This window comes from Tachyglossus aculeatus, chromosome X1, assembly GCF_015852505.1.
Source record: "Tachyglossus aculeatus isolate mTacAcu1 chromosome X1, mTacAcu1.pri, whole genome shotgun sequence".
In the NCBI taxonomy this organism is placed as follows: domain Eukaryota; kingdom Metazoa; phylum Chordata; class Mammalia; order Monotremata; family Tachyglossidae; genus Tachyglossus; species Tachyglossus aculeatus.
In genome coordinates, this window is record NC_052101.1 from 14662213 (window position 1) to 14681303 (window position 19091).

The window sequence follows — 19091 nt, forward strand, 5'->3', positions numbered from 1 at the left end:
TTCTCTTTTCCAAGCAAAAGGATTAGGCCCAAGTGCAAAGGTGCAGAAAGAAGCAGCATGGCTTAGTGGATAGACCACAAGTCAGGGGACGTGGGTTCTAATCCCGGCTCCACCGCTTGTCTGCTGTGTGACCTTGGGCAAGCCACTTCACTTCTCTGTGCCTCTGTTCCCTCATCTGAAAAATGGGGATTAAGACTGTAAGCCCCACATGGGACAACCTGATTAGCTTGTATCTACCACAGCACTTAGAACAGTGCTTGGTACATAGTAAGTGCTTAACAAATACCAAGATTATTATTACTATTATTGAAGAGCAAAAAAGGAAGTGACATAGAAAATAAGGGAAGTGAGAACTTAGGGAATGCCTTTTGAAGGAGATGTGATTTTTAATAGGACTTTGAATGGGGAGGGAGTTCCAAGTCAATGGGTAGTTATAGGCAAGGTGTCGGCAGCGAGAGTGATGAGATTGAGGTCCAGTGAGTAGGTTGGTGTTAGAGAAGCAAAGCATGCTGATTGGGTGATAGTAGAGATCAACAAGGTAAATTAGTTCAGTCAGAGTTGGTTGATTGCTTTAAAGTCAGTGGAAAGGAGAGTCTATCTGATGCGGAGGTGGATGGCAACCACGAAGAGTAGGGAGATGTGGACTGAGTGGATCTTTAGAAAAATAATCTGGGGAGCAGAGTGAAGTCTGCACTGGAAAAGGGAGAGACACAGAAGCAGGGACATCATTCATTCATTCAATCGTATTTATTAAGTGCTTACTGTGTGCAGAGCCCTGTACTAAGCACTTGGGAATTACAAGTTGGCAACACATAGAGACGGTCCCTACCCAACATGGGCTCACAGTCTAGAAGGGGGAGACAGAGAACAAAACAAAACATATTAACAAAATAAAATAAGTAGAATAAATATGTACAGATAAATAGAGTAATAGAGTAATCACCAAGGAGCCAGATGAGTAGTCAAGGGGGAATTGATAACATCTTGGAGTAAGATGGTAGCAGTTTTTGGTGGAGAGAAAGGGGCTGATTGTAGAGATGTGTACAGCACTTTCTCAAGTGCTTAGTACAGTGTTTGGTACACAGTAAGTTCTCAGTACCATTGATTGATAGAATTGATAGTGACTGACTGAATATGCAGGTTAAAGTAGAGAAATAAATTAAGGATAATGCTACAGTTACAGGCTTGTGAAATAGAGAGGGTAGTGGTGTTGTCTACAGTTACAGGAATGTTTGGACCTATTAGATTGCACCTCAAAGTGGGGTGTTCTGCAGTTCATGGAGTGGAGTTTGGGGTGGGGAAGAAGGAAGGCTAACCTTCATTTTCATTTTACTCTTAGGATTAGTCAATTTTGGGACATCCTGGTGTAAAGTTGCTTCTAGATGGTTTATTTAAAATCCAGGCATGTGGGGTTTTTTTGTCAGAGAGTCAGAAATGGGGTGCAGATCTCCTCTAATTCCACTCCATCCTTCCTCTAATCTGCAAAGGAATAATCCAACTGGTCCCTGATTCAGATACTGGAGTTGTCTGTTGGAAAGAAACCCACCTGGATCTTGCTTCTGAACAACAAGGAATCTAGGGGCTTTCCCTTCCCTGTTCTTTGCCCCTGGAGTAGAAATGAGATCCAGGAGTTCCTGAATGATTAGATATCGTTTAAAAAGTTCTCTCAAGGAAGATCTATCTCAAGTCTATTTTCACTCCTCTTCCAGCCCAGGTTTCATCTTCTCTTCCTTCCCCTTTAATCCTCTGCTTCCTTGCTTACTTTGTATTTCTTTGTTCCCCTGCATGCACACACAAACACACACACACACACACACACGCAGATATACAATTTATATTCAAAGATAAAACTACTAATTGAGTTAACTTCCTATAGGCATGAATGCAGCATTCTGGATTGCCCCTCTATAAACAGCAGCTGTTTGATATCCTACCGCAATGGATTATTGGAAGCTGGAATGATTCCCAGAAAAGTATATTGGAATTTACTTTATTTTCTCATTAAAACTAGACAATTGCAGCCTACGGTATAAGCTAGGCCTTGCTTGAAAAGCAACATGGTTTACTTTAACCCAGGGGGAGTTCTTTTCTCCCTCCATTTTCACTAACTCTGCTTTACATTGTTAAAGAAAAATGGGCATTCTTAATATTCCCAGTGGCTTGTGTTTCTGTAATAATCAGCATTTTCTATCAAAGGATGCTTACTAATTTTTTAAAGTAATGTTTTGTCTCAATATTAATCGAACAGCTTTACTCTGCTTCATAGTCTGCAGGTCCTTTCAGAGGGCCTGTGATAAGCTGCTTTTTGGAGTGTTTGGCCAGGGAATCATTTTAATTCCCTTTGAGCCAAACTTTTATTTGGATTTCTGTCAACAGAGCAAATTGATCTTTATAGAATAACATTTGTTTCAGTGTCATTTTTGCCAAACTCAGGATTGTGATGTTAAACACAATAGGGATTTTCTTCAGGCTCTTTCAGAAATACTGCTTTTTTCCATCTTCCTTAGAGATTCCTTTTTGTTCCCTGCTCAGTCAATCAATCAGTCTTGTCTATTGAGCGCTTACTGTGTGCAGAGCACTGTACTAAGTAAGCACTTGGGAGAGTACAACATAATAATAAAAGACACGTTCTCTGCCTACAATAAGCTTACAGTCTAAAGGGGGAGACCAACATCAATATAAATCAATATATTATGGATAAACACATAAATGCCATGGGGCTGGGGGTGGTGGTTAGTAAAAGGAGCAAGTCAGGGTGATGCAGAAGGGAGTGGGGAAAGAGGAAATGAGGACTTAATCAGGGAAAGCCTCTTGGAAAAGATATGCCTTAAGTAAGGCTTTGAAGGTGGGGAGGAGTGGGGAATAAATACGATTGAATGAATGAAACAAGGACTGAACGTTTTTGTAGAAGAATGTTCTGGGCAGCAAAGTATGGACTGTAGTGGGAAGTGACAGGAGGCATGGAGGTCAGTAAGGAGGCTGATTCAGTCATCAAGGCAAGTATTTGCTATAAGCAAATATAATACTGCTTTACGTGTCTCAGACACTGATGATCCAGTTCAAAAATGAATTGGACTTATTTATCAATATGCAGTGACTGGAAATCTGATACATCCACATATATCATGCAATTTATCCCTCCAGTTTCCCATTCAAGTAAATTTTTCCAGAGCTCCCGTTCCTGTTTCATGGAAGTGAAAAGTAGGGCTTAAGTGGAGATGGGTGATTTATTGTACATCAGATAATGATGACAATAATGAGGCCAGGACCCTCCTGTCATTGTCAATCCCAGAAACAGTCCCCTCCTGGTTCAGTCCTCTTTCCTCAAGGGACTGAATTTGGGAAATCTGTTTTACTTCCCATGGAAATTCAATAACAATTTTAGAACTAGTGGAATGGACTCAATTGAAAAGTCTACCCTTCACCAGTTATTCAGAGGGTGGTCCCAACTCTGCCGTGTATCTGCTATGTGATCTTGGGCAAGTCACTTGACTTCTCTGTGCCTCAGTTACCCTATCTAGAATGGGGATGAAATCCTCCTCCCTCTGTAAACCTTGGACTGTGGCCAACCTGATTAACTTGTATCTACCCCAGTGCCAACAAGTACCTCAGTGGAACCCTGGAGGTCCAAAGAACACTACGGCCTGTACGTATATATATGTCTTAACTGTCATGAATTATTATCATAGAGTATCTCCCCAGCCCCGATTTAATATTCTACTGAGTTGTAGAGGTTGTTGAAGATCCAGCTCTTGGACTATTGTTTCCCTTCCCTCTGGTCATCACCAAATTTTGTGGTAGCTGCTAATAAAGCGCACACACAAACACACACACACACACACTCACTCACTCACTTATCTCTCTCTGAGAGAATATGCAATTCTTAAATCCAACTTCCTGCTCCTATCCCCGAGTGTGTGAGTACGGGGAGGGAATTGTGTGAATGAGTTTTGTGGGTAAGTGTGTATGAGTAACTCTGGTATTTTTTAAGCACTTACTATGTGCCAAGCACTGTACTAAGAGCTGGGATAGATACAAGATATTCAGATACCGCAAAGGGCTCATGTAAGTAGGAAGGAGCACGGGTATTGAATCCCCATGTTACAGATGAGGGAAGTGAGGCACAGAGAAGTGCAGTGACTTGCCCAGGTCACACAGCAAACATGTGGCTGAGCTGAGATTAGAACCCAGGTCCTCTGACTCCCAAACCCAGGCTGTTTCCACTAGGCCATGCTGCCCAATAAGTGTGGGGTGGGGGGTTGTGTGTATGTGTGTGTGTGGTGTGTGTGTCTTTGTGGCTCATCCACCAGTTCAATGACCAAAAACTCTGTCATTTGTTTGTATCCATTATGAGAATTTTCACATTCTTCTTATTCATCTAACCCGTTTAATCTATTTCACTAAATGATACGGCTCACTATTTCATTTGTAAGAAACATTTTCTCCATAAGTGCAGAGTCCATCTGCACTTATGTAACAATACCTTATGATTTTCTCTGAAGATCTTCTATATTAACATTCTCCCTGAGTCAGTATAGCTTGCAAAGGATCATTCCTGGCCAATATTCCCTACCAGACACTTAGCTTTCAGGTTGTAGTGTTTCAAACCAGTTAAACTGGGATCCTTAGCCGTCTTCAGACTGACTGTTAAAGAGATAATTGAAGTTAACATAGTTTTGAGGTGATATAGACTGAAAGCTCATTGTGGGCAATAATAATAATAATGGCATTTGTTAAGCAGTTACTATGTGCAGAGCACTGTTCTAAGCGCTGGGGAGGATGTAAGGTGATCAGGTTGTCCCACGTGGGGCTCACGGTCTCCCCATTTTACAGATGAGGTAACCAAGGCACAGAGAAGTTAAATGACTTGCCCAAAGTCACATAGCTGACAAGCAGCAGAGTTGGGATTAGAACCCATGACCTCTGACTCCCAAGCCCAGGCTCTTCTGTTGTATTGTACTCTCCCTAGTGCTTAGTACAGTGCTTGGAATATCATAAGTACTCAATAAATCAAAACTACAGAGAAGCAGCTTGGTTTCGTGGAAAGAGCATAGGCTTGGGAGTCAGAGGTTGTAGGTTCTAATCCTGCCTCTGCCACTTGTCAGCTGTGTGACCTTGAGCAAGTCACTTAACTTCTCTGTGCCTGTTACCTCATCTGTAAAATGGTGACGAAGACTGTGAGCCCCACGTGGGACAACCTGATTACCTTGTGTCTCCCCCAGCGCGTAGGACAGTGCTTGGCACTTAGTAAGCACTTAACAAATACCAACATTATTATTATTATTAATAAATACAGTTGATGATATCCATTGTAAGATCAACATTAGGGGATTTAAGCTCCTACATGGACAATGCAAAATGATGTCCATTTGAGCACCCATCTCAAATTCCATAACCACTGAGGGTCCTTGTTTAGATACATGATAAATCATCATAGATAAAGCAATTTGAAATGGTCAGATTTTCCAGGATTCTGGGGGAAGTTAAAACTAAAAAAAGGAAAATTAAGACTTTTTGCTGTATCTTCCATATCGTTTTGACAACAGATTTTTTATTTGAATTAATTCTGATTTCCCAGATCTTCAAGAATTTCTATTTCAGATTGTTCAATATTAGTTTTATTTTGACATTATGTCATTGTACATTCTAAGATCCACAAATACAAGAACAACTTGTTTAATTCTCATTGGGGCTTCACTTGGGAACTTGTTAAGTTTTCTTTTGAATTCCATCTCCAAAATCTGGGCTTACTAGAAAAATATCTAATCTCAGGTAACACAAAGTAGTATTCCACAAATACATTCATCCATTCTATAGGCCCACAGTAGGTGTTTAATATATGCTATTGACTAATAATATAAAACAATAGTAATACATACACAGTCATGACATCAATAATCACTCAATCCATCAGTGTTATCAACGAGTACTTATTGTGTGCAGAGCACTCTACTAAGTGCTTGAGAGAATGTAATACAACAGAGTTGGTAGGTATGTTCCCTGCCCACAGGAGCTTAATGATTTTGGCTAAAATGAAAAAAACTTGAGGCAAGAATCTTGATTATTTCATATAAAAAAAGAAAAAGCTTTCCCCTCCATTTTGGCCTGGGGACTTAATCTAAAATTATACACATGGGGGAGTTTTATATCTGTAATTGACCTGCTTTCTTGAAGAAGATACCACTGATGGAGAAGTTTACCTATAGAAAGTGTGACTGGAAAGAGCAATGTGGGACCAATAGCCTGAAAACAATAGGCACACACAAAGACTGTAACTTGTTTTCGGTCATGGGTGCTGTTGTTGGCAACACTTAGTGCTGTTTTCACTGTTCCCTCCTTGTCTCACAAGACTTACTTCTACTTGAAATGAGCAGCTCCTTTCAATGGTATTTACTGAATGCACTCTGTACTAAGTGTTTGGGAGAGTACAATGTATCAATATAACAGACACATTCCCTGCCCACAGTGACTTTACAGTCTAGAGGGGGATACAGACATTACTACAAACACATAAATGACAGATATATAAATAAGTGTTGGGGTGACTGGGATGGGGGGGATGAATAAACGGGCCAAGTCAGGGTGATGCAGAAGGGATTGGGAGAAGAGAAAAGGAAGGCTTAGTCAGGGAAGGCCTCTTGGAGGAGATGTGCCTTCAATAGGGCTTTGAAGAGTAGGAGAGTAATTGTCTGATGGATTTGAGGAGGGAAGGCGTTCCAGGCTAAAGGCAAAATGTGGATGACGAGATAGAAGAGATTGAGATAGAGTCAGCAGGTTGGCATTAGAGGAACAAAGTGTGCAGGCTGGATTATATTAGGAGAGGAAGGAGGTAGGAGAGGAACGAGGTGAGGTGGAGGAGGGCAAGGTGATTGAGGTGCTGCAGTATGTTGTTCTATCTGCACCAAATGATTAGATTTTCATCTGAGATGTAGCAGTGTTTGAGGCTTTGTGTTTTACCATGTCCTTAAAATATTCCCTCTGTCCTTCCCCACTGGGGCAAGCAGTGCATTCCTAAAGAGGGCTGCTTTTATCTCTTCCCTAACCAAGCGACCAACGTCCTCAACTAACTACTAGTATGTTTAGGACTTTCTAGAGTGCAAGGTATCAGCCAAGTAACAATCCATTGTATTTACTGAGTGTATGTGCAGAACACTGTGGTAAGCATTTGGGAGAATACAACTGAATAAGCAGACACAGTCCCTGCCCTTATCTTCTAGACTGTGAGCCTGCTGTTGGGTAAGGACCGTCTCTATATGTTGCCAACTTGTACTTCCCAAGTGCTTAGTACAGTGCTCTGCACACAGTAAGCGCTCAATAAATACAATTGAATGAATGAATGAGTTAGTGAGACATAGGAAGCTCCTCCTCTTCTCTGTAATCCCCTTCTGGGCAGGGATCACATCTATTGAATCTCTTATATTGTACTCTCCCAAAAAATTAGTTCAGTGTTCTGCACAAAGTCAGTGCTCAAAAAATATGATTGATTTTTGTTGAACTATCCATACTCTCTTCCATAGTCAATGCCACATATGAAGATAAGGTTGGCAATTATTATTAGTAGTAATAACTATGTTATCATAATAATAATTGTATTCATTAAGTGCTATGTGCCAAGCATTGTACTAAACACTGGGTAAGTACAAGATAATCAGGTCCCATACAGGGCTAACATTCTAACTAAGAGGGAACATAGGTATTGAATCTCCATTTTGCAATGAGGGAACTGAAGCACAGAAAAGTTTAAGTGACTTGCCCTAAGTCACACAGCAGACAAGTGGCAGAGTTAGGATTAGAACCCAGGTCCTCTGATTTCCAGGTGCTCTTTTTACTAGCCCATGCTGCTTCCCAAGATTAGAGTTGAAATACAACTGTGGAAAGTATGGATCAGCAGACACTGTCAGCAGCAAAACTCCTCTGCACTCATCCAGTCAACACACTGTTAATTATTAATTGTATTTGTTAAGCACTTACTATGTGCCAAGCACTGTTCTAGGTGCTGGGATAGATACAAGGTAATTGGGCTGTCCCACGTGGGCTCACAGTCCAGTCTTAATCCCCATTTTACAGATGAGGTAACTGAGATGCCAGAGAAGTTAAGTGACTTGCTCAGTCACACAGCTGATAAGTGGCAGAACCAGGATTAGAACCCATGACCTCTAGCAAGCCCGTGCTCTTTCCACTAAGCCACACTGCTTCTCACTGTGGCTGAGTTACACCCACACAAGGAACAGTGCCTTATTATCTATTACTATCTATTATCAATTATCTAGTTTGCGGGTTATTCAGGCCCTTGTTTCTCTTTCTTCTCAATCAATCAATCAACCGTATTTATTGAGTGCTTATTATATGCAGAGCACCATACTATGCTCTTGGGAAAGTAAAACAAGACAATGTAACAGACAGATTCCCTGCCCACATTTATCTTACTTGCTTTTGGGCACTTTTCTATCCTGTGGAGACCTCATCTTCCACAAGACGATGAGGACAAAGCAAAAATCCAGACTGGTCCATTTGGTTTATTTACAAGTTTTGAAAGTGATCTAATAATGGAGGGTAGGCAAAAGAACATTTAAGGAAGAATTGGTCACCATTGTGAGCTCTTCTACAGGGAACAAGTCTTTTATTTCCGGTCTCTGTTTCCAAATGCCTGGGAAAGTAGGTGCTCAATTCATTCATTCAGTCGCATTTATTGAGCACTTACTGTGTGCAGAGCACTGTGCTAAGCACTTGGGAAGTACAAGTCAGCAACATATAGAGATGGTCCCTACCCAACAACGGGATCACAGTCTAGAAGGGGGAGACAGACAACAAAACAAAACATGTAGACAGTTGTCAAAACAAATAGAATTATAGCTGGATGCACATCATCAACAAAATCAATGCCACCGATGATCATAATGGTAATTAGGCTAAACCGTAGACATATTTAGGATTGCAGTCATCTCTGTTCCTCTGTTGTCCATCTGTAGCCTCTCTCTTTCCCTCTAATTTACCTTGATTCTACTTCTACACTTGGATCAGATTCCCCAAAAGGCTTTTCCTGGATATATTAGTAAAAGTCCGCCATGCCAGATCCTAATTCCAGCCTTTGACCACTGTCTCCTTATATTGTTTCGGGTTGCTAATTTCACCCAGTTTAAATTCTCTACACTTTTTTATCTTCCAGCACTGAGCTCCACTAGTTTCTCTTTTCTTTAATTTGGCATTGCCTTAAATTACTAATGGCACTTCCTTTTAATTCATTATGTTCTATACAGAATTTGTGTCAATGTGCCCTGAAGTGAGAGAGGAGAGGATGCATTTTCTATGAACCAAATTGATATATATGTCTATCTCTAAAAATAGAGATATGTATTTATTGATTTATAATTTATTAATTTAATAATAATTTATAATTTATCTTTATATATCTATCAGAGATCTGTGGGAAGGGCAGAATGAACTATTTAATGTAGAATGAAGTCAAAATCAATGCTGCCTGGATTAAATTGACAATATCGAGAGGGGAAGGGGATTCTAAGGGAATGGGTTGAAGACTTCAGGTAGTACACAAACATACATACACACAAATACACATACACACACACACAGCACCCAACACTCACTAAGTCACTGTTGACATTGCCACTACTGCTGGATGAATCCTGTCTTGTACCTCATTGCTCTTAGCCTGCTGAGCTGGATAGATTTCTCATTGTAGAAAACAATAGAGCACAGTATATAGACAAATTATCTAAATACATATTCATATGAATTTATTTTTCTATATTCATATTGCATATTACAAACCCATGTCTCAGTGAAAATCACATAATCCTGGAAGTCAAAAACTCCAGGTTGTAGTTCCAGCTCTGCCAATGACCTGCTGTTTGACCTTGGGCTAGTCATTTGATCTCTCTGTGTCTGTTTCCTCACTGAGAAAATAGGGATAAGATGCCGGTTCTCCCTACTTCTTAGATTGTAAGCCCCATATGGGACAGAAACTATATATCTATCTATATCTATATGTTGATATATCTATATATATATATAGATATATATATCTATATATATAGATATAGATATATAGATATATCAAATTATTATGTACAAAATGCTTAATAAATGTCATAATTAATTATGAATCTTTAATTTTATCATTCTGAATTTTTCTTACTACTATTTTATAGAGCACCTAGACTATAAACCCCTGTTGCCTAAGGATGAATCTGAATTTAAATTTTGTACTTTTTCCCAATACTTAATAGAATGTCCCTCGTATCGGAAGTACTTAAAAATTATAGGAACAAGCAAAACATCTATCACTACAACTGTTTTGGCCTTGCTTATTTCAGCTACCATTCTCTCCAGCTGAAGAAAATGGTGTGATATGCATGTTACAGTTAGTATCAAAAAGCGTTTCTTTTCAGTTGTCCCCTCATGACAAAGGACATTTACACCTAATCAAAATCTCACAGGCATGTTCTGAGCTGAAATATATTGGCACATTTAAGCAAAATCCATTATGCCTTTTATATTTGGAAAGCTTAAAAAATAATAAATCTTCCTATTCTAGGGAAAGCCCTCCAGCATATCTTCAAAGTTATCTTAAATCACGAGTGAGCAAGAACTCTTCAGGATTTCACTTCAAAATAAAGAAGGAAAATCAAGGACTTTTATAAAAACCCTGATTCTCTCAGCCTCTCCCTCTCTCCCCATCTAACAACCCTCAGCTGCCCTCGAGACACCGATGGGTAGATGTATCCATAGCTATTTTTCCTATGGGAATTAAATTAGAGACTTTGCTCTGGCCCTTCATTCAGTGACTAGATCCTACCCTGTGTAAATCATAGCGAAAAACAATTTGGAAAAAATGTGGTGGTTATAGTTTTGTTGAAAAAGCTTCACCATATTCAAAAATCTGAGAGGTTGAGAAAATGAGCGAGGTACCCAAGCAAACTTATGAATTGTCCCATTGACCAGTTTATAATAAAGGATTTTTTTCCTCAAGGAATTTTATTATTCATAGCAATTATGTGTGAGAAGTATCTCTTCAGATGTAACTTCTGGGGAAAGTGAAAAGCCAATAAAATCTTGGTGGGGAGTCAGGGAGGGGAATGCATTTGCTCATGTAATACAGAATGTGCCCTTAAGAAGCACTGAACATTTAAAATGCATTCTTAATAATGCACTGGCTTGAGTTATCTAAGAAAGATTCATTCATTTAATCATATTTATTGAGTGCTTACTGTATACAGAACACCGTACTAAGTGCTTGGGAAGTACAGTTCAACAATAGAGACAATCCCTGCCCACACCGGGCTTACAATCTAGGAGGGGGGTGACAGTTATCAAAACAAGTCAACAGGCATCAGTATAAATAAATGGAATTATAGATATATACATATGTACATAAGTGCTGTGGGGAGGGTGAGGGAGAGGGATAAAGGGAGCAGGTCAAGGTGACGTGGAAGGAAGGGGGAGCTGAGAAAAATGAGGCACGGTCTGGCAAGGCCTTTTGTAGGAGATGAGCCTTCAGTAGGGCTTTGAGGGTGAGAAGGTGAGAAGTGGCTGATTTGAGAAGGAAGGGCATTCCAGGCCAGAGATAGGATGTGGGCCAAGGGTCAATGATGGGACAGGCGAGATCGAGGTACAGTGAAAACTTAGTGCCAGAGGAGTGGAGTGTGTGGTCTGGGATGTGAGGAGTTTTTGTGTGATAGGGAGGTTGATAGGCAGCCACTGGAAATTTTTGAGGAGCGGGGGTGACATGCCCAGAATGTTTCTGTAGAAAAGTAATCTGGGCAGCAGAATGAAGTATGGGCTGAAGTGGAGAGAGACAGGAGGTTGGGAGGTCAGAAAAGAGGCTGATACAGTCATCCAGTAGGCATAGGATGAGTGATTGTACTAACATGGTAGCCATTTGGATGGAGAGGAAAGGGCAGATCTTGGTGATGCTGTGAAATGAGACCCACAGGATTTGGTGATGGATTGGATATGTGGGGTGAATGAGAAAGCAAAGTCAAGGATGACACCAAGATCGTAGGCTTGTGAGACAAGGAGGATGGTTGTGCCATCCACACCAATGGGAAAGTCAGGAGAGGATGGGATTTGGGAGGGAAGATAAGGAGCTCTGTCTTGGACATGTTAAGTTTTAGGTGGCGGGAGGACATCCAAGTAGAGAAGTCCCGAAGGCAGGAGGAGATGTGAGCCTGGAGGGAGGGAGAGAGAACAGGGGAGAAAATATAGATTTGGGTATCATCCACATAGAGGAGATAGTTGAATCAAAGGATCGAACTGGGCATGGAAAAAGAGAGAAGGAACCTGGAGAAGGGGTCAAAGTGGTTAAAGAAATTGTAGGTGGGACCTGGGGGATGGTAGATGATGGCTATAGGAATCTGGAGTGGGTGGTAGAGGTGGATGGTATCGGCTTCAAAAGAGGAGGAAAAAAGGAAGGGGGAGGAGGGATGCTGCGAAAGTGGCACTGGGGCACGAGATGGAAGCCTACACCTTCTCCTTCCCCAGTGAGTCTGGAGGAGTGGGGGAAGAAGAGGCTTATCCTCAAGACACGATTCAGTACCTAGTCCAGATATTTCTGAGAGTTCGTGTCTGAGATTTCATGCTTTAATTTAGAACAAACAGAAAGGGATGAATTCCAATTTTGTGATGATTTATTTTTCAACCATGAAGTGCACATTGCATATTCTGCCTCTGTGTGGAGGTCCTAGGCATACCCTAAACTATACTATCCTACTGGATTACTTTCTCATTCATTTTAGACTGTGAGCCCACTGTTGGGTAGGGACTGTCTCTATATGTTGCCAATTTGTACTTCCCAAGCGCTTAGTACAGTGCTCTGCACATAGTAAGCGCTCAATAAATACGATTGATGATGATTAGCTTTGTACTAGTGAAATTTCCCACCAGCAATGTTCATTAAATGACAATGCTGAACTTTACACAAAAGGAGCGATGAGGGCAAAGTTATTCTAGATGAAAACATCTCCATTTGGCCATGTACATGCTCTCTGATGGTTTTAACTGCATAGAATCAATTAATCAATTGGTAGTATAGCACTCTACTAAGTGCTTTGGAGAATGCAATAGAATTATTAATTTCCCCCCTGTAAAATGGAGGTTAAATATCTGATCTCCCTCCTTCACAGATTGGGAGCACCATGTAAAACAGGGACTGTGTCCAACCATATTAATTTGTAATAATATATTTTAGGTCAATCGATCAGGGGTATTTATCGAGCACGTACTACGTTCAGTGCACTGTAATAATAACAATAATGATGGCATTTAATAAGTGCTTACTATGTGCAAAGCACTTTTCTAAGCACTGGGGTGGTTACAAGGTGATCAGGTTGTCCCACGGGGGGGCTCACAGTCTGAATCCCCATTTTACAGATGAGGGAACTGAGGCGCAGAGAAGTTAAGTGACCTGCTCACAGTCACACAGCTGGCAAGTGGCAGAGCAGGGATTAGAACCCATGACCTCTGACTCCCAAGCCCAAGCTCTTTCCACTAAGCTGCTTCAAAGGGGCATATCAATTGATGGTATTTATTGAGTGCTTACTGAGCACTGAACTAAGTGCTTTAGTACTGTTCCTAAGGGATATGTAGATGTAATGCTTAAGTTCATTCATTCAATTTATTGTCATATTTATTGAGCACTTACTGTGTGCAGAGCACCGTACTAAGTGCTTGGAAAGTACAATTCAGCAGCAAAGAGAGACAATCCCTGCCCACAGTGGGCTCACAGTCTAGAAGGGGTGAGAGAGACAACAAAACAAGTAAACAGGCATCAACAGCGTCAATATAAATAAATAGATTTGTAGATAGATATGCACATCAAAACAAGTATTAATATAAATAAAATTTAGCTATGTACATATATACACAAGTGTTTTGGGGCAGGGGAGTAGAGCAAAGGGAGAGAGTCAGGGTGATGAAGCGGGGAGAAGGAGATGAGGAAAAGGAGCTGAGCCTTCAGTAGGGCTTTGAAGGGGGGAAGTGTGATTGTTTAGTGGATTTGAGGACAGAAAGCATTCCAGGCCAGGGGTAAGACGTGGGTCAGGGGTCGACGGCAGGACAGGCAAGAACGAAGGTGAAATAGTTAAGGAAAATATGCCTAGAAGTGCTCTGGTTCATTGGTAGAAAACATTACGTAGATGTTGCAGAAGTGCCCAAGTGGCCACTGACAAGATATAACCTGAGGATAAAAGAAATGGATCCAGGAAGACCTCCTGGAGGAGATGTAATTTCAACAAGGTTGTGAAACTGGAGAGATCTTTGGTCTGGCTGCCTTGAAAGGTGATAGAGTTCCATTCTGGAAAGGTATTGTGAGCAAGAGGTCAGAGGGAGGAGACACAAGGGGAATAAAGCTTGAGAGGAAGGAAAAAGGTGAGTTGGGGTAGAGTGGAAGAAAGAAATAGTGGATAAATTGGAGGGAGAGAGGGCTGATTGAGTGCCTTAAAAGCAATGGGCGGAGAGAGCCACTTCAGGGTAGAAGTGAATGATCACTGAAATGATACTATGAATTGGAAAGAGAAGAAACTAAAGGCAAGAAAACCAGTAAGGTGGCTGATGAAATAGCCTAGCCAGCATATAACAAGCTCTAGAAGCAGCTTGGTGGGCGTTTGGGGATGAAATGGAAAAGATGGATTAGTTTAGGCTAGATTTAAGGCCTCTGGATCCAGATTTCTATTCTGGACTCACTTTCACTAGTTACACACTCTCCCTGGTTGAACCATCTGAAGACAAGTGAATTTTCCAGGTGGTTAGAAGATGCTTGAATTTTTTCAGGAATTTCTGTTGGATAGAAGGGACAAAAATTGAGTGTTTTATACCCCAAAGATCGATGGACTAACAAGTGGGTTCACCACAAAGTATTTTTTGGAGGGCTATGAGAATTTATAGCAGCCACAAAAATTAACATTGGCTGATTAGCCCAGGCTAAAAATAAATTAGTCCAGGTGCAAAATGACCTTACTGTGGGCCAGTAAAAATGTCAACATAAACTGAAAATACAATAACATTGAATTGCTAAATTGTTATTGTCAAATTGTTTTGTGTTTTTATATCTGTCTTCCCCAGCCTAGATTGTGAACTCCTAAGGGGCAGGGACCATTTAATTTTCTATTTATTTTCCCAAGTGTCTTGTACAGCTTAACATCAGTCCATCAATCAATCAATTGTACTGAAAATGTACTGAGTGCAGAACACTATACTAATCACTTGGGAGAGTACAATACAATAGAATTGGTAGACATGATCCCTGCCCACACGGAGCTTGCAATCTAAATGACTACATACGTTGTGGGTGTTCAAAAATATCTCTGATGACAATAATACTGATAATGATGATGACCCAACATATTAGATATGTTATTTAAGTTCTGGATGCTTGTTTGGTGCAATGCATCATCTCTAGGAAACTGAAAAATATAAAAATGACTGGATAAAATTTACTAAGCCAATAAAAGAATGTGCTGGTCTCCAGGATTTCTATATCTATTTTCTAGGCTGCTTCCTGGCAACATGTTTGGCATTTTCTTGGAAATTCTGAAAATAAACCTAAAAAAAGCAGATATTTTAGAAACAAAATGGAATGAATCAAAACCTTAAGATCCAGCCTAGACAGAATCCTAGTTCTGTAAAGTCCCAGTGGCCTAAGGACAAAGACAAATAGGGGGTTATGGTTACCACTTCTGAATTACATTGCTACTTATCATCACCAAGAGACATACTTGAATTTTTTATTAGATTATAAACTTGTTGAGGGATGGTTCTGCATCTGTATCGTTAAGGGGTTATCCAAGCGCTTACTATAGCCCTCTGCCTCTTGTGGGACTCCATAAACGATGATACGTGCATGATAATGATAATCCATGTCCACTGGGAGCACGATATTGTACAAAATGTTTATGAGACCCAGCAGGACATAAAAAAGCCCGCTTTCTTTCCATCTAGCCAGAAAACTATCCAAACACAATTGTTCGTGGGGCAAGTTTCATGTGTGAGTAAATAGTTGCTTTCATTAGCCCACACTGTTCGTTGGGGATAAAGATATTAGTGCTTGAACTCCCTGAACAGCCATTCTCCTCCCTTGCCCATCCCAGCTGGCTACTTCCCTGGACAGACAGTCTTTTGCCTCCGCAATTACTCCACATGGACCACGATCCTAACACTCAGCCCCCAAAGCAAAGCTACCTAGTAGCTTCAAGAGAAGCAGTGTGGCTTAGTGGAAAGAGCACAGGCTTGGGAGTCAGAGGATATGGGTTCTAATCGCTACTCTGCTGCTTGTCTGCTGTGTGACCTTGGGCAAGCCACTTAACTTCTCTGTGCCTCAGTTGCCTCATCTGTAAAAAATGGGGAGTAAGACTGTAAGCCCCACTTGGACAACCTGATTATCTTGAATCTACTCCCGTGCTTAAAACAGTGCTTGGCACATACTAAGCAATCAATCAATCGTATTTATTAAGCGCTTACTGTGTGCAGAGCACTGTACTGAGCGCTTGGGAAGTACACGTTGGCAACATATAGAGACAGTCCCTACCCAGCAGCGGGCTCACAGTCTAGAAGGGGGAGACAGACAACAAGACATATTAATGAAATAGAATATGTACAAATAAAATAGAATAATAAATACATACAAATATATATACAGGTGTGGTGGGGAGGGAGGTAAGGTGGGGGGATGGGAAGGGGGAGGAGAGCGAGAGGAAGGAGGGGGCTCAGTCATTCATTCATTTGCATTTATTGAGCGCTTACTATGTGCAGAGCACTGTACTAAGCACTTGGGAAGTACAAGCACTTAACAAATACCATAATTCCTATTATTACTCGAGCTCTTAGCCCTTCCCGCCACACAGGAAACAACTGCCCAGCATCAAGAAGTCTGCTCTCCTCCCCTCCTTGAAGCAGGTCTTAGAAGAGTTGAGTCCTATTACTATTTACTGGGCTGTGGAGCTGGGGGAGGACGGGTGGGGGTTGAGACAATCATTATGCTTATCTGAGGGATTTTGCCAGACAGCATTTGTTTCAATGTTGAAATGTAATGTTCGGTGTTAACTGTTACTTGCTTTTGTGCTTGTCTTCCCTTATCCTTATAGATTGTGAACTCCTCATGGGTAGTTAATGTCCAATTATTTTTTTTTTTCTGTTCACTTCCCAGTTGCTTAGTCCTATCTGAGGTCAATAAATAATTTGGACAGCGATTGGTGGTGGTGGTGCTGGTGAGAAAGGGAAGAAATTCTACCAGAGCCAAGACCTGGCATATAATAATAATAATAATAATGGCATTTATGGATCGCTTACTATGTGCAAAGCACTGTTCTAAGCGCTGGGGAGGGTACAAGGTGATCAGGTTGTCCCACAGGGGGCTCACAGATGCATAAATGCATCTCCCCCTCACATCACAAGTGGGAGGGTTTAAAACTCACATTCGGCTTCAGAAATGAACTTGGATCTTTATTACCTTTATCATCATCTTTATCATCTTTATCATCTTATTATCTTTATCATCTTTATCATCATCTTTATCATCATCAATCATATTTATTGAGCGCTTACTGTGTGCAGAGTTATTTTAAAGATGGTCCAAACAGGTAAATATATCAATGGCACACAGCTATCCTATGCTATAGGATGTGATCTCCATGTAAGTCATATACAACTGCCAATTGTTTTTTCCTTCCTATTTCACAAAGGTGCTCTCTTCACTCACTATTCCTCAACTGTCTCTCTTCATTCCTTCCAAGCCAACTTTCTACCTGTACTCCATACTCAACACTTCCACCTCCAAGCTGTTTTCCCAGCTTGGAACTCCAGTAGCTCCCATCCCAAATCTGGCAGACCACAGCCCTCCCCAATGTCTCTGTGTTCCAAGAAGGAAGACTGTCTTTATGGACAGAAATCCTGCCGTCTGTCCATTCCGCAGGAACCAATCTGAGGATTGCTTTACCGATCAAAGGAGGTCACTTGGGAACCAATCATTACTTGGTCCTTCATAGAAAAGCAGCAAGATTTAGTGGCTAGAGACAGACCTGGGAATCAGAAGGACCTGGTTTCTAGTCTCTGTGCTGCCTCATGTTTGCTGTATGACCCTGGGCAAGGCATTTCACTTCTCCGGACCTCAGTCACCTGATCTGTAAACTAGAGATTAAGACTGAGAGCCTCATGTGGAACAGAGACTGTTTCCAATTGGATTAAATTGTATTACCCCAGCCCTTAGAACAGTGCTTGGCACATAGTAAACACTTAACAAGTACTTTAATGACTATTATTATTATTATACTTAGTCAAAGGGACACATTTCCCAGGAATCCATTCAAAGATCTCCTGAAACCCCACTTCCCCCAGCAAGCCTTCCCCAATTAATCCTTCCCCAATTAATTCTCAACACTTGGAGTTGTATCAATCCATCGGCCACCTTTAGCCTTTTTGTATATATGTTTTGTATATTAATTGATATTACTTTTGTATACAAATGTATTCAACTGTACTTTCAGTTTTATTGTTTTGATTACTCTGTGAATACATTTACGTCTGCCTTCCCCAGTAGAATCAATCAATCCATCATATTTATTGAGCTCTTACTATGTGCAGAGCACTATACTACGCGCTTGGAATCAATCAATCAATCGTATTTATTGAGCGCTTACCGTGGGCAGAGCACTGTACTAAGCACTTGGGAAGTACAAGTTGGCAACATATAGAGACAGTCCCTACCCAACAGTGGGCTCACAGTCTAAAAGGGGGAGACAGAGAACAAAACCAAACATACTAATAAAATAAAATAAATAGAATAGATCTGTACAAGTAAAATAAATAAATAGAGTAATAAATATGTACAAACATATATACATATATACAGGTGCATATATATCCAATGCATATATTGGAAGACTACAATATAACGGAATTGGTAGACACATTCCCTGCCCATAAGGAAGTCACAGTCTGTAGGGGGAGACAGACATTAATAGAAATAAAGAAATTACAGATATGAATATAAGTGCTGTGGGACTGAGGGAGGGGTGAAAAAAGGGAGCAAATCAGTGTGATGCAAAAGGAAGTGAGAAAAGAGGAAATGAGGGCTTAGTCAG